Below are 15,041 nucleotides of genomic sequence, written 5' to 3' on the forward strand. Positions count from 1 at the left end.
TTCATGGCTGAATGCTTCAGACAAAGAAGGAAAAAAGGAAAAAAAAATATAAAAAGCCCAAAGTATAATACTTAAGTCAGTGCATTTGTTCTGGGTTTTAGAAAAGGATGTCTCCATCCCAATTCCAAGCAGGTGATGGAGTGCATCCCCTGGAAGCTGAAGGATGAATTGACATTGTCATTGTAACGTGTACCAGCGTATATAGGGCTTGAAACCTGTCGTGATTTTGTTGGCCTCATTAGAGCTGCTCTTCCTCCTGCCATCTGAAGCTTCGGTGTGCGGTTCTTCCAACCTCGCTCCCTTTCTCATTGAATCTTCACATGTTTCCATCTATCATCTCCCACAGCAGGTTTCCTGCTCCCAATCCTTGGCCATCACCACGAGTGGCTGACGTTTCCCTTGGGCACGCTCATCCTGCCTGAACGACGGGATGCTTTTCACAACATTTGCTTTCCAGATGGATCTCCCCTCTCCGAGTCGGCTGTTTTTCCTCTGCTGGGGAAAACACGGCTGCCCTGGGGTTTGTTTTCCACGCGCGAGCGTAGGCAGAGCAGATTGAGGAAGACTCAGAGCACCTGGGTGGCTGGTGAGCTGGGTGGTTGAGGTGGTTTCCTCCTGTAAACATCTTGGGAGGAGGGGATAGCTTACCTTTTTGGGTAGAAGATAGGATCTGGAGTTACTGTGCCCTCGTGGGCACTGGTAGGATGAGCTGATTTTTGGATCTTGTTGCCTGGGAGAGCCCATGTGAGGCTTTAGGCTCTCTTAAGTGTGTGCCCCGGTATTTCTTTCACCTGATGGAGAATCACCTGGATTAGCTGCTCTTAGAAATGCCCTTCAGTAAGCAGAGGTGGTGGGCATGTAATGATTGAAATCCAGACCTAAGTGCATCTCTCACTGATGTTAAGATTTAGAAGCCCAGGTGTCTCTTACATGCTCTTCATCACACTCTTCCTAAATTTATTTTCCTGGAGCAGAAGAGGCTGACAGCTGAAGTCAAAATTTCCCAGGTCTCAGCCCCTGCTGCTTGTTTTTCGTCCTGAAGAAAGGAGGTGAAGGAAAAGTCCTTTGAGATACACAGCAGAAGTGTCCTTATAACCAGAGCAGTGCTGGAGTTGCTCAACAAGAATCAGAGAATCATAGAATGTGTTGGGTTGGAAGGGACCTTGAAAGGTCATCTAGTCCGACCCCCCTGCAGTCAGCAGGGACACCTTTAGCTAGATCACATTGTTCAGAGCCTCACCAAGCCTGGCCTTGAATGTCTCCAGGGATGGGGCCTCCACCATCTCTCTGGACAATCTGTGCCAGTGTCTCACCACCCTCATTGTAAAGAACTTCCTAATGTCCAATCTAAACCTACCCTGCTCTAGTTCATAACCATTGCCCCTCGTCCTATCGCTACATGCCCTTGCAAACAGCCCCTCCCCAGCTTTCCTGTAGGCCCCCTTCAGGTACTGGAAGGGGCTCTAAGGTCTCCCCGGAGCCTTCTCTTCTCCAGGCTGAACAAGCCCAACTCTCTCAGCCTGTCTTCATAGGAGAAGTGCTCCAGCCCTCAGAGCATCTTTGTGGCCCTCCACTGGATCCGCTCCAACATGTCCATGTCCTTCTTGTGCTGAGGGCTCCAGAGCTGGACGCAGTACTCCAGGTGGGATACTGGGGTACTGGGAAGCTGGACCGAGGATGTCCTAGGCAATACAAAGCAAACTGGCAGGCTGCGCGTCACCTTGTCCTGCTCGTTAATCTCTACGAAGCTGATAACATTTCTTCTATCAGCTGCTAGCTATGGTTGGAGGCTTTTAAAAAGTTTCCCTTTGCCCCATGGGCTAGTTTTACCTTACCAAGAGGACACAAGAGTGCTGCTGGGGATGTCCCACGTGTAGGATGCTGAAGGATGACGTGAGGTACCCAGATTTCCACTCATCTGCTAATGAAGTCTGTGGTCAACAAGAAAAGATGGGGATCAGAAGAATTGAGCTGAGATGAGTAGCCTGATGGTGATTTTCATAGGTTAAATGGGCAGGTAGTTGGGAATTACATCCTCTAGCGGTAACAACTCAATAAGATCAATGTTTACAAAACCCCTTGCACAATTTGATCCAAATCTTGATTAAACCTCTGGGCTGGTTGTCCCTAGCCTGAGGCGCTTGGTAACACATATATTTTTTTTGTGTTACCTTTTGATGTTTCTCGCAGCCAGCAACAAGAAGCTGCTGATACAGGAGGGGAAAGTCTGCTGTCACAGTGTGTAATTGGCTTGGTATATTTGCACAGAGGTCACCAAAGGCTGGGATTGCTTCTCTGGGCAGATACAAGTAATTGCTGCAATTTTATCCCTGAATTTTTCTGTCTGGGGAAATTGCATCCATTTTTTTAATTTTTTTTTTTTTTTTTTTTTAGTGAGTTTTGTATATAGTGCATGCATATAGGAAGTATATAGCATTTATATAGGGAGTGTTTATTAATACCTTAAAAATACTCTTTTATTCTGTGTATAGTGACCAAAGCAGCACAGGAGCTTAACCCAGTGAGTGAAGAAGGGTTTCCTTGTTGGCATTAATCAAACGAAGCAAGTAGGTGCATTAATTAAAAGGCCTTTAGTGATAACAGACTGATGAATGGACACTGCAGTTTCTTTGTAATGGAGTAAATCAGGAAATACTGCATACTTAATAGCTGCTGCAAGGTAGATGGATATGTTAAGGAATCTCCAATTTATCTGGCTAATGCTTATCTTGCATCATCCGAGTGTCTGCGGGTAAAACCATATGGCTTCTGGGTGCAGCTCTGGGTTGCGTCTCGACAGCTGCTCGGTGGATGCAGGACCAGCCTTTAGGGGTTGCACCAGTATTTTTCCCTCCCAGGAGAATTAGGTGCTTTTACAACCAGGAGGGGTTGCATTTCTGGAAGGATAGTCCTTGGAATAAAAGCTAAAAATGGAAGTTCTGGCGAGGTAGGAATGTGGGTATGGGTGTACGCAAGCGCAAAAGATGAACAACATTGCTGGTGAGAAACGTGAAGTTTTTGATTGAGTGGGACTCTCCACGTTCTCTCAAATTTGACATAAGCTGAAATGCTGAACTGGATTGTGGCCAGAGCTTCCTCCCACGGCAGGCTCAGGGTCCTAAAGAAGACAGGAAGGACAGTTAAATAGATGATTCCCCTTTTCCACTGCAGGTTTTAATTTGTTATTTTTTGCAGGTATCTCGCAACCAATTATAATCCTCTACTTTTTCACCTCTGCTAATTTGGAAGTCTTAAAACTCTTTAGCAGCTTTAGAGCTTTGTATCCCCCTTCTTTATAAAAGGAGATGCTGTTCCCATACTCAGCAATGATGTTTTGAGGACTTGCTTTTTTACCTGCAGGTTGCTGCTGGACGCCAGAGCTTATGGCGCTGATGTCCGTGTCCTTAGCCATCATGGCAAAATAGTTTTCTTCTCAGTACTAACCAGTTGTCTCACTTTTCCTTCCAGGTTGGAAGAAAGTCTTGTGTGACCTGGGGAACAGGACTTAAGAAGCAGTTGGTAAGAGGATCTCTGAAGGAGAGGGTCACCTGCACTTGGAAGGATGGGGCTCAGGCAGATGCAAATAAAACTTTGCCCTTGAGAAATGTTTTTGGTTTGTTTTTTTTTTTTGGTTTTTGTAGTTTTTTTTTTTTTTCCTGGCTTTCATTTGTAGAGTTGTGAAAAGGGAGAGCTGGTTGATGAAAGTTTTGAGCTCCTTCTTCTCCAAAAAGAGGCCTTCCTTCAAAGCTGTCCTCAAGCTACAGCCCCACCAGTAGTATTGTTAAGTGCCTGCGCTAATGTGATTAGCAATACCACTTATTTACCACTTATTTAACTCAATTAAAAAGCCACCTGTTTACCTACTCAGGCATAGCTAGTGGTGTGGCTAGTTGTCGTTTTTTTTTTTTTTCACTCCCACATCCTTGATTTTTGTGCCAAACCAGGCTGTACACAAAAGCCCTACAGAAAGGTAGCGAGCAGGATTTTGTGACGTGTTGTTTTGCTGCGTGCTGATATGGTGGGGAGGGCTAGGGAGGGAGTCCCGGTGCGTCATGCCTTAGCTTCACTCATATGGAGAGGAACCTCATTCAAGAACTGTCTCAGAGCTTTGGCCATATTTTCGTGTTCTCCCCGTGTTGCATTTTGCTGGGCTTTTGGCGGTTTCTTATCTTTGATCTCTAGAGCTAGCTATGTACAGAAAAAAATGAAATGCAGAGAATGGCAGTGTTTTGAAACATGCGTACTTAAAGAGGCCATGCCGAATTAGAATCATAGAATGGTCTGAGTTGGAGGGGACCTTTAAAGGCCATCCAGTCAACCCCCCCCGGCAATGAGCAGGGGCATCTTCAACTAGATCAGGGCAGAGAGCCCCATCCAATGTGGCCTTGAAAGTTTCCAGGAATGGGGCATCCACCACCTCTCTAGGCAACCTGGGCTAGTGTTTCACCACCCTCACTGTAAAAAATTTCTTCCCTATTCTTCCCTCTCGTTTAGTTTAAAGTCATCACCTCTTGTCCTATTGCAATAGGCCCTACTAAAATATGTCCCCAAATTCCCTGAAATCGCTGAGAACCATATTGTCCTTTAGGTCTTTGGTTTTAACTTCATGTTCCTCATCTTGGAAACTCTTGACAGGGTGAGTAGACCCTCGTTGGTCTTCTGTTGGTCTCCTGAAAGGCAAGCAGGGAAGTGCTGGTCCCATGACACACTGGTGGGATGTACATGCATCCCTTGGATGCTCACTGGTCCACTCCCAGGGCACTTGCTGTCTGCTCCAGCAGCAGATTCACAAGCGGCGGTTCATTTTTTGGGCCGGACAGCCGAAGCCAAGCTCCATTGGCTTTTCCTAGGACTATTCTTTTGTTTTCCCTCCCAGCTGGTTTACCGTTACTTGGAGGTGTAAGGAGCTGCTGTGGATTTAGATGACTTCTCCATGATGTCCCTGTAGACAGCAACTCTGATTCATCACCCGCAAGACTCATGTATGGGGAGAAAGGAGAGCTTTGTGTAAATTTTGTGTTACCTGCGGCAGCACTGCTGCTGGATCAGTGGGACGGATGCCCCTTTCGATATGGGTGATGTTTCCCTAAATATCAATGCTCATTGCCCCTGGATCTCCTTGCAGCAGTGCCAAGTAAAGAGCATTAATGGTGTTACTGCTGTCCTGAATAGTCCCCCAGCACCACGTTTGGCTGGAGAGAGATAACATAAATTGTCGTCCTGAAAAACTAGAGGATTTAAAACTGAAAACTAGAGGATTTAGCTTTCAGTACGAACTAGTCATGCCTTAAATTTTGCTGAAGGCGTCTTTTCTCAGCGTTATAGCTTTCCCTCTCCATCTCTTGCTTTGACGTGCACTTTCTTCTGTGTGGCAGAAAGGACCGGCTGTGTGGGAATATGGCCTCTGGGAGCTGCCTAGACCGATGGGTTAGAAACCTGGAGTCGACCAGGTGGTGGGGCAGATTGTTTTAGTGATGAGGGGGAAAATAACTGTTGTGGCATCTCTGTATCTCTGACCTGTCTTGCTTTTGCTGGACCTGGAGTCACAAGCCTGGTACCGGGTGGTTTTCGGTGGTGTGAATTATGAAGAATGCCAAACGTGATGAATGTGACAGTCCCTTCGCACTTTGAGAGATGTGTCGATGGTGTCAGCCAAGCTGGGGTCAAGATATTTATCTCCCATCAGCTGCCATGATGGTCCCTGGCTGTGTTGACAGCGTGTTTGCCGCTGTTAATTTGTTGATCTGTCCAGATTCGTAATTGTTTCTGTGGTGTCTTTGTGCTCTTAGACACTTGCTGATGGCCGTCGCCCCACTCTGTGTGTACTGTGGGTCTGGTACTTTGTCTGTGTACATGCTGCATGATGAGGATGAGGAAAGTGGGTGGGAACTGTTTGGGGAGGGTCACCCCAGCTGCAGGTTGGGCATGGGATGCTGTTGAAAGCCTTGCTGTTTGGTAGCCACATGTTGGCCCTTTGGGAGCAAAGCTACACAGAAGGACATCTCTTGCAGCAGCGATGCCATATCTCTTCCTGTTCAGGTTTGCTGGTTTTCACCCCGTGATACCCTTCAAGTCCAGGCAGCAGAGTTGTTTTTAGCTCCTTAATTTTCCCCGCCTGGGATCCGCACTGTGCAAGCGCTGGTGAAGGCACTTTTGCTGGAAGGGGTGTACAGGGTGCGAGCACAGCGCGCTCCCTGGCCCCAGTCCACTTCATCCACGTGGCCAAGTGTTTGCCAGAGGCTGCTGAAGTCCAGAAAGGCCACTTCATGCTAAGTAGACCAGCAGGTCCTCCCTGGGGATGTTGTTCAACTGACCTGACCCATGTTTCCGCCATTCAGGTGACGCAAATAAGAGGTTGACTGGGGCTAAGCCTGTGCCTGGATTCGTGTCCGGGTGGGAGTAGTGAGCATCAGCCTCAGTGCTCAAAATTTTCTTGTGTGACCCAAGTGGTTTTCTTTCTTCTTGTCTCTGACTAGACATTTGTGCTTTCGGGTAGAGGCATGGTGATTGGAAAAACTGCGCTTGTATCAGTGCATGAAAATGTATATGCATGCACACAACTATATATAAAAGGTTCCTTTATTTGCTAAAGCAAATGGAGATGTAACATCTATGTGTTGATGCCCTTATTGTGCCTAGGTCCTTTCTAGATCTTGTTGCATTTTCTCCTTATCCCTGTCCTTCTGATCTTTGCAAGTGTTGCTGTGGAACCTCACAAATGCTGTTTTCCATGTTGTTACTGGTTTTTGTCTTTTGGGGTGCTAAGGAATTGGGGATGTTGTTTGTCCAAGGACACATAAAAGGGCTCAAAGCTAGTGATAGAATCATAGAATGGTTTGGGATGGAAGGGACCTTAAAGATCATCTCGTTCCAACCCCCCTGCCATGGGCGGGGACATCTCCCACTAGACCAGGTTGCTCAAAACCCCATCCAGCCTGGCCTTGAACACTTCCAGGGATGGGGCAGCCACAGCTTCTCTGGGCAACCTGTTCCAGTGTCTCACCACCCTCACAGTAAAGAAATTAATCTAAATCTCCCTTCTTTCAGTTTAAGACTGTTACCCCTCATCCTATCACTACACTCCCTGATAAAGAGTCCCTACCATCTCTCCTATAGGCCCCCTTTAGGTACTGAAAGGCTGCTATAAGGTTTCCCTGGAACCTTCTGTTCTCCAGGCTGAACAAACCCGACTCTCTCAGTCTGTCTTCATAGGAGAGGTGCTCCAGCCCTCTGGTCATCGTTGTGGCCCTAGTGATGTGGGCTTGCTGGTGGACTTTGGTTGCTGTTGCTCCTCTCTCAGCCTCCTGCTCCATCTCCTCATCCCATATGTGGTTCCCATCCGTGGTGTTCCTCTGCGGGATGTTGTTGAGTGTGTTTGGAAGGGAAAAAGAGCCATTGTGAAAACACCCTTGTGTGGCTGTCCCAGCTGTCAGCATGTGATGTGAATGGTGTGGTGACCCAAAAAAGCTTCTCCCTGGGTGGTGGATTAATCTGGTACCTACACACGCCTGTCTTCGTCTGGATGTCCTGGTGTTTAGCATTCAGCACGCCACCCACCTTAGAGCAACGGGCAGTGTTGCCAGGCTGTTAGCATATTTTGTGTTTTCTCAAACCAGTTTCTTGGCCAACGTTTCAGCACTGGGGTGGTTTCTGGCCAGATTTCACCCATGCGGTGGTCCCTGCTCAGTGAGCAGGACTGGCTTCGCCTCCACAAAGCCTGTGGCTCCCGTCTTGCTGCTTTTTCCCTTCATCTCAACTCTTGCATTCCTGGAAGCAAACAAGATAACTGTTACATTGTTTTTGTAGCAAACTCTCCTCGAAGTGACAACCAAAGGCAAAAGCATGTTGATGTGGTGCATTGGGATTGCTGGTTCGCTGGGCCTTCGTCCTAATCTCCTTAGCATCAGAAGAGTTGCCGCTTCGAGCTTCCTCAGTTGTCTTTCTTGAGAAACGCCACCTCTGAATAACCTGGAATCCGCACAAATTCCCCGGTCTTCCCCAGAGAAGTAGGAAGGTGTTCTCCCACTTCAGCAATGTGGTTTGGGTTTGGCAGAGCAGAGCATACAACTAGAGGGAAAGCTTTCCATGCTTGGACGCGAACGTTGCTGGCTGGCCATGGGAGGTGTCTGCCATGCACCACATGGGAAGAGGGTTTCTTGTGTTTTGGGAGTGCTCCTCAGATGGGGAAAGCTGGGTGTTAAAGAAGGATTTATCCTTTTTTTTTTTTTTTTGAGATGCAGGGGAATACAGCGAAGTGAAATTATAGTTATTGCAGTAGGTATTGCTAAGGACAGCTCCTGGATGTTTGTCAACTTAAAACATGAGCTTAATCTCCACCGCATATTCAGGCATTGATGAGAGCTTTCCCATAATGTGCAAGTGTTTTGACCAAACACCAGCACCTGAAAACGCGTGAACTATGAAAATCCAATGTGGTTGGAAAATCCTCTTCTCACCCTGCTGCAGCATCATGAATCTGCTAGTGGCTGCACCGTCACCTATTTTCCAGCCTACCAATATCCTCTTCTGTAGCTTGGGGGCAAGATGGGACTGTCCTCCCTCTATCAAATGGCTACAAGCTTCAGGTTGGGACGCTATGGCAGGGTTGACAATTTAGCTTCATTTATATATGTATCCATTTTTTAATGAAGTGGAGGGATTAATTTGTCTCTTTTCACCTGGAATTTACAGAACGTCAGGCTCCACAATCAGGAGCAGGTGCCTCCTTGACTTAAAAGCAAAGACATCTGTGCGACCACCTTAATTTCTGCAGCGACCTGCCAATGAATCTGTCCTGTGTTGGGTCAGGCTTTTTGGCTGCAGCCTCCATTTTTCAGGACACATCGTCGTATTTTGAATTATCTGCGTCCCTGGGCCTTACAACTTTTCTTTTTGCTCCGTGTTGCCAGCTTTGTATTTTTTTGTGTGTTTTAAAAACACCTCCTTCACACACTGTGAAGTATCTGTGAGGTTTCTGTGAGGTTTCTGTGCTGGTTTGGGACGGCAGCCAGCGTTTCTACAGCTGGTGTGTTGAGCGTCGTGCGAGGTTTCTGCAAAAGAGGCAAATCCAGATGTCCCCTTTTTTTTTCTAAGCGGCGAGGAAGAAGCTGATGTGAGTTACTTCTGCATTTAGAGATCCAAAAGGCCGAATATATTTATCTTTTAGCTGAGTGGGGTGGCAGCTCTCCAGCCTGCTTGCCTGCAAATTCAAGGTTATTTTATGGAGCCGTGGTGGTGATCTTTCCTCTTTTTTCTCTCCTCTCACAAGGATGGAGGTGCCATGTTGTGGGGTGGTGTGAGAGTGGGTGCTTTGAGGGATGTGGATCTCAAGGATGATGCACTAACTGTAGGTTTGGAAGAGGATTTTGTTGGCAGCAACAGAGCAGAGGGAAGGGAATCTGGTGGTCATTGCACAGGGATGGTCTCCAGAACCCAAAAAATACCAACGCAGCATCAAACAGTAAGACAAAGTAGTTCTGTGGTACTATCCAAATCTGATGTTATACTAATGCCAAGGGAAACAACATCAGTCTTTTCTGAAATGAAAAGTTTTCTATAAAATTGAAATTCTGACGAAACTTTGAACTTCTTGGCGACTTCTGAACTCCACTCCTCTTCCCATCTTTGTCTTCCAGCCATGTAAAGTCTATAGCGAGGAAGGTGCGATCGTAAAATCAAGCAGCACAAAGGTAACAAAGAGGAGAGACAGTGACACGTGCCTGTCATTGAGGGAGGGCATTTCAGCATTTGAAGACGGTTTGAATCAGTGTTTGCGGTTTCAAGGTGGTGCTGCAGTTGTATTATTATATATGATTATTATACATATATATGATTGCTCAGCAATATAATTGCCTGAGATGATCTCCTGTGGCTCAAGCTGGCCAGCTGGGAAGGATCTCATCTTGGAAACGTTTGCGTTACAAGTAGAAGTTAGAAGTATATTTTGAGTTAGAAAGAAATTTACTCTATCTGTTTTGAGAAAGCGGTTGGGAAGGAGAGTAAAGAAATCCTTCATTTTTATTGGGAAAGGAATAAAAAAAGAATAAATACGTAAAGAAATACAGAAAACCTGCACACAGAGTTAAAAAGGCTCAACTTCAGTACCATTGCGTGTGAATATTATTCTGAAGCCCTCATTGAGATCAAGCATCTTTGCCAAATGCAAAATACTGTCTGTGCCTGCCAGCGTTGCTGCTTCTCAAAAAGGTGCAGTTGTTCCATAAGTGGTTACAATTTTGGGGGGAAAATATCTAGAAGTGATTAAAAAGTAATTTAAAATATCTGTGCTTTACCATTAAGCTTTTGCCAGTGGCATTAAACAGTCTGTTTTTTCCCTTGCGCTTATAAAAAGCCAATTGTCACCCTGTAGCCATTTTTATGATGAAAAAATAACATCACGTATCGACCAAAGCTCAGTTAACTAAAGAAAGTGGAAGACCTCCCTTGGCAAACAACCACCTGTGGCTGGGGATGTTGATTTCTCTAGGGATTAGTAAATTTGGCGTATCAGTCTATTTTTAAATAACTCCATACCCTCACAGTGCCAGTTAGGGAAAGGGTGTTATTTCCATTCTTTCCCTGCCCCTTAAATTGGACCAGGAAAACCATGTGTTAAATCTTTCTCTCTTTCTCTCTTTCTCTCTTTCTCTCTTTCTCTCTTTCTCTCTTTCTCTCTTTCTCTCTTTCTCTCTTTCTCTCTTTCTCTCTTTCTCTCTTTCTCTCTATTGCAATACAGAACAATGATAACAAACCCCCCCAAAAAAACAAAACAACAAAAAAACCCACATACCACCACCCCCCCCCAAAAAAAAAAAAAAATGCAGCTTGTGGAGTTCACAGAATTCACACAGAATCACAGAATGGCAGGGAATTGGAAGGGACCTTTGGAGATCATCTAGTCCAACCCCCCTGCCAAAGCAGTGTCACCCAGAGCAGATTGGACAGGAACGTGTCTGGGCGGGTTTTGAATGTCTCCAGAGTTGGAGACTCCACCTCTCTGGGCAGCCTGTGCCAGTGCTCTGCCACCCTCAAAGGAAAGAAGTTTTTTATCATGTCGAGGTGGAATTTCCTGTGTTCCAGTTTGTTCGTGTTACCCCTTGTACTGTCACCAGGCACCACTGAAAAGAGTTTGACCCCATCCTCTTGACACCTTTAGATATTGATCAGCATTGAGATCCTCTCTCAGTTGTCTTCAAGCTGAACAGATCCAGGTCTCAGCCTTTCCTCATCAGAGAGGTGCTCCATTCGTTTGATCATCTTTGTAGCCCTCCCCACGACTCGCCAGCAGTTCCCTGTCTCTCTTGAACTAGGGGGCCCAGAACTGGACACAGTACTCCAGATGTGGCCTCACCAGGGTAGAGTAGAGGGGGAGGATGACCTCCCTCAACGTGCTAGCCATGCTCTTTTTAATGCACCTCAGGAGACCATTGGCCTTCTTGACCACAAGGGCACATTGCAGCCTCATGGGCAACTTGTCCATGAGGACTCCCAGATCCCTCTCTGCATAACTGTTTTCCAGCAGATCATCCCCTAACCTAACAATCCCCTAACCCTACTGTTGCGGGAGGTTATTCATCCTCAGGTGCAGGACCCTACACTTGCCCTTGTTGAACTTCATTAGGTTCCCCTGGGCCCAACTCTCCAGCCTGTCCAGGTGTCTCTGAATGGCAGCACAGCCTTCTGGTGTGTCAGCCACTCCTCCCAGTTTTGTGTCATCAGTGAACTTGCTGAGCGTACACTTTGTCCCCTCATCCAGGTCATTGATGAATATGTTGAATGAGGGATACAGATGACTGAGGGGATACAGATGTGTTAATGCTTTCTTGGGTCTGAAAAATGCCTACTTTGCCCATCATAGGAAAAACAAGGTTATAGCTGCAAAAGCATTTGCTGTGTGTTGCACATATGTATAATGCGAGTGGTATAAGCTGTATTATAAGAACCTGCATGAGGAGCTTGGAAATGCTCAGTCCCCTCTAGAATGGGATCTGGAGGTGCTGCTTTCAGTAGGTATTTGGTGCAACTTTGGCATCACATTTTTTCATAGCCCTCTTGGTCTTTGCTTGCTGGTGTTTTTCCAAATGACACATTATTCAATGGAGCCTCAGTGGAGTGAATGGTTTCTTTGTCAGCTAGATCTTGTTGGTGGAGTTGGACTTCATTAGACATGGGGTTGTCCTGAATAAAGCAGCCTGCAGGACTGGGCTCAGGGGGGTTGTCCCCACTGACTGCTGGCTTCAATCTGGAGAGGACTCTGGAATTCAGCTCCATGGGAGTCCTTGGACCTGTGCTCCTTGAACCTCCTCTGTTGAGAAAAGTTGGCTGAAGGTAACAGATGCTTCATTATAAGCATTGACATCCCTACTGGCTGTTACGGTCAATGGGTATTTTCCGTATGCCAATGGCTTGATTTCTTGTTTTCAGCTATCGTTACAAAGCCTTTTTTTTTTTTGGTCTTCTCTCTTTACTTCCCTAAATAATACCTGAAGGAAGAAATAAACTTGGAGGATGCTGTCACAGCTGGTGTGCAAGGTGCTATATAAAACAAGGCTGTCATGGACAGCATTGCTTGCCCTGTCGGTGCAGCCGTTAGTTGGTTTGTTGGCTCCCAACCTGCAAACGCTTTCTGGTAATTTGGTCTTTTGGCCAGAGCTGCTCTTCTAGTTAATAAAATTTGAGGAAATTATTCTGAAATGCTGTTCTCTTCTACCAGGACTCCTCTACCTTTCCCTTACTTCTTCTTTGGACACGTGCTTTCTTCTTACGACAGGGAGACTTCCCAGTGTCTACTTGAAAGCAGGTTGAACAAAGAAGCTCAACATTGGAAAGCTCTACAAGATATGAAAACCCATTCTTGCACAGCAATCAAATGCTTCTGCTGAACGCCCAGCACATGCTGTTGAGCCATGCTCCCATAATGGGCTGTGCTGGATGTGGGAGTCAAGGCAGTGGGGAATTTTTAGAAGAAGATGGTGGAAACGCTGTTCTTTGGCTCATCTGCAGTTTGCCCAGACCTGCTCTGTAGAGGCTGGTGGCCTTGGCTGAGCTAAGTGGTCTCGTTGACATAATTTCTCTTTTCTCTCCCAACCACTCTCATGCATGACATATCTGATAAAGAGCTCAAATTCTCTTCTAAGAACTGTATTTACAATAAGCTATGTAATTGCTGCTTCTATAGGATAGCCATAATTAAAAGCAAACCATGGGAGTTTACTGTCTAAATTAGCAGGTAATACAGCGAAAGAGGAATGGGAGTGAGGGGAGGAGAATCTATAGGCTGATGGTTTATTTGCAGTATACTCTAATAATTTTATCTTGTAATCTAATTACAAGAGAACAAGGGGAGGAAAAAAGTTGGGTAGTAATCAGAGGAGCTGACTCATGGTATTGAAAGGATAAACAATTTTCTCCCTCAAAAAAAGAAGAGTGTGTTCTGAAATTGCTTTTGAATGTTAATATTTACAGGACTGAAAGCTAATAGACTCTCTGTTATGTCATAACTAATCTTGACGGCAAAGAGCTTTCTGACTCTGTCATACCCAGTTAAATCACGTTTGGCAATGCTGTGATAGGGTTTATAAGTATCTAATGTTAGCCAAGGAGAAAGGTGCTGGCAGAGACCGGTGCTATGAACCCACCTAAAATTTTCCCATGTTTTCTGCAATAGCATCTCCCTCTAATGAGCATAAACCTAAGAAAATCCCAACTTCTGAAAAGTCATGACCTGGATAAAACTAACCTTGACTTTTCTGTCTTTTATGATTAAGTTCTTCTGTGGCTTTGTTGTCCTGTTTCTTGCTGCAGATATTCTGAGGAAACACTGAGCTTTGGTATAAAATACAAGCCTGTGTTTGTCTAAAAACTCTAGATCTGTTAACTTAAAGTAATTACACCTTGATTTTAATATATTAAATATATAAATGTACAGCAGAACTTTAGATAACTTGATAGCTTTACTGGTGGCACTTAATCTCATTCCTGAGCAGAGGTGTAAGCTATAGGGCTGCTTTGTTTCTAAGTTGCATGCAATTGTATGAGCTTTTTAATCCCACTGCTCATATGGAAATCTGAGAGGGTTTATCCCCTATGGGAAAACACCAGTAAGCATGTGAGAGAGTTAGGAAAAGAGTCTCAGGAGGTTTAGAGGAGAGTAGCCTCTCTCGTATTTTTCAGTTGGCAAGGGTTTGGCACTATTGTGGATCTTCTAGTGTTAGTGAATTTTTAAAATTGTTGGTGAAGCCTCATTTTCTTCCTGCATGTCCTGAGCCAGTATCTTGGATATCTTGTAATTGGCGTTATGATCAAGGCAGAGCTATTTCAGGTTATACCTTTGTGGTTGTATCTACATGTCCAAATATTAGGATCATAAAATCATAGAATCTTCATGGTTGGAAAGGATCCTTAAGATAATCATCGAGTCCAACCGAACAACTGACAATCTCTGCCACTAGAGCATGCCCTGAAGTGCCACATCTAGACGTTTCTTAAATACCTCTAGGGATGGTGACTCAACCACCTCCCTGGGCAGGCTCTTCCAGTGCCTGACCACTCTTTCAGTAAAGTCATTCTTCCTAATATCTAATCTAAATCTCCCTTGTCGCAGCTTCAGACCATTTCCTCTGGTCCTGTCATTATTCACCTGGGAGAAGAGGCCAGCCCCCACCTCTCTCCAACCTCCTTTCAGGGAGTTGTAGAGGGCAATGAGGTCTCCCCTCAGCCTCCTCTTCTCCAAGCTAAGCATGCCCAGCTCCCTCAGCCTCTCCTCATATGCCCTGGTCTCCAGAGCCCTCACCAGCCTGGTAGCTCTCCTCTGGACACGCTCCAGCACTTCAATGTCCCTCTTGTACAGAGGGGCCCAGAACTGAACACAGTACTGGAGGTGAGGCCTCACCAGTGCCGAGTACAGAGGCATGATCACTTCCCTACTCCTGCTGGCCACACTATTACTGATACAAGCCAGAATGCTGTTGGCCTTCTTGGCCACCTGGGCACACTGCTGGCTCGTGTTAAGCTGGCCGTCCACCAGCACCCCCAGGTCCTTT

The 15,041-nt window shown here is 45.8% G+C and overlaps 1 protein-coding gene across 5 annotated transcripts in view; it reads left to right on the forward strand.

The window, feature by feature from the left end:
- TSNARE1 (t-SNARE domain containing 1) overlaps positions 1-15,041 on the forward strand; it is a 511,576-nt gene that overhangs the window by 46,102 nt on the left and 450,433 nt on the right. For 4 of the 5 annotated variants that reach the window (XM_054191276.1, XM_054191275.1, XM_054191280.1 and 1 more), the window contains one exon: positions 3,469-3,519. The exons of the other annotated variant lie outside the window; for it this stretch is intronic. The gene's annotated coding sequence lies outside the window, so the exon portion shown is untranslated. The remainder of the gene's footprint in view (positions 1-3,468; positions 3,520-15,041) is intronic. 5 annotated transcript variants of the gene reach the window in all.

This window comes from Rissa tridactyla, chromosome 2 (assembly GCF_028500815.1).
Source record: "Rissa tridactyla isolate bRisTri1 chromosome 2, bRisTri1.patW.cur.20221130, whole genome shotgun sequence".
NCBI classification, from domain to species: domain Eukaryota; kingdom Metazoa; phylum Chordata; class Aves; order Charadriiformes; family Laridae; genus Rissa; species Rissa tridactyla.